The following is a 1,317-nucleotide window of genomic DNA, read 5'->3' on the forward strand; positions in this document are numbered from 1 at the left end:
TTTCTTTATTTCCCCTACAGATTTGATAGCTGTTAAAAATTCACGATCACAAACTTCAGGACTCTGTGTTTGGATTTAGGTGTCTTTAAGGGACTAGGAAACGTTATTTTATACTTTGTAGTCCGATTTGCAAACTTGGTATATTAAAAACTCCCTTTTTATTTCAATAATTCTTATATTTTGTCCTTTCGTCTATAAACTAAACTCTGTCCGACCAGGCCATGAAGGCCCAACGGCATCGGCCGGTCGCCGTGTCATCCTCAGCCCACAGGCGTCACTGGATGTGGACGTGGAGGGGAATGTGGTCAGCATACCGCTCTTCTTGCCGTGTGTCAGTTTACGAGAGCAGATCCGCTATTTCTCAATCAAAAAGTTCCTCAGTTTGCCTCAAAAGGGCTTAGTGCACCCCGCTTTCCAACAGCGCTGGGCAGTCCGGATGGTCACCCATCCAAGTGCTAAACCAGCCCGACAGCGCTTAACTTCGTTGAACTGACGGGAACCGGTGTTACCACTGCGGCAAGGCCGTTGGATGTCCTTTCGTCAGCTAAATCAATATTCATTTTCACCTCATTCTATTTTTAAGTGGAAAAGGAAAGGAAATGACTAGCAGTGGTACAGGGTAACATCCACCACGCAACGTACAGTGGCTTACAGGGCATGTAGATGCAGGTGTAGATATTTGCAGCTTGATCAGTTTTTGTTCCTCTTTCGATCCCAGGCTGGCAGAAGACAGCTCCGTATGTCAAGTTTTGAAATCACAGCGTGTTGGTATTTTGCGTCACGTAACAGCGAAAAGCGCTTAAAGCCACTCCAGCGGCACCTGCTCCAAACCACATTCCGCTCTGGCCGGTCCCGTGCGTCACGAAGCCGATGACAGCGAGAGCGGACGCGTGCAGTGCTGCGGTATAGACAGTGAACGCGACCGGGTCGCAGATGCGCGCCGGCTCGACGGTGAATAAATCACGCAGCGCTACGCACCGACGATGGACAAAGCGCGGCCCGGGACCCCCCGCTGTGGCGGCAGACAGCCAGTGGAAGGGCAGGGCAGGGTACCAACAGCACAGAGTGCGGCTAAACGCGGCCTCGCAGCGCTGAGCTGGCCGGCTCAGCTGCTGGGGGTATTGATTGACGCGCCCCGCGCCCCACTCGCGTGTCTGCGTGCGTGCCGTGCTGAGTATCGCCCCATGTGGAAGTCCAGCAGCCGGATTCTGCGGCAGTGTGGGGCGGGTCTAGTACACTGACGCCCAGGGCGGAGCTGAACACGTGAGCGAAAGGAAAACAGTGCAAGGCGAACGGCTAGCATTCAGAGGTTTAATA

The 1,317-nt window shown here is 53.0% G+C and overlaps 1 pseudogene; it reads right to left on the bottom strand.

Annotated features, from left to right (window-relative positions):
- Positions 1 to 412: 412 nt before the first annotated feature.
- Positions 413 to 530, bottom strand: LOC124712705 (annotated as a pseudogene).
- Positions 531 to 1,317: the final 787 nt, after the last annotated feature.

Source organism: Schistocerca piceifrons, chromosome 8 (assembly GCF_021461385.2).
Source record: "Schistocerca piceifrons isolate TAMUIC-IGC-003096 chromosome 8, iqSchPice1.1, whole genome shotgun sequence".
In the NCBI taxonomy this organism is placed as follows: domain Eukaryota; kingdom Metazoa; phylum Arthropoda; class Insecta; order Orthoptera; family Acrididae; genus Schistocerca; species Schistocerca piceifrons.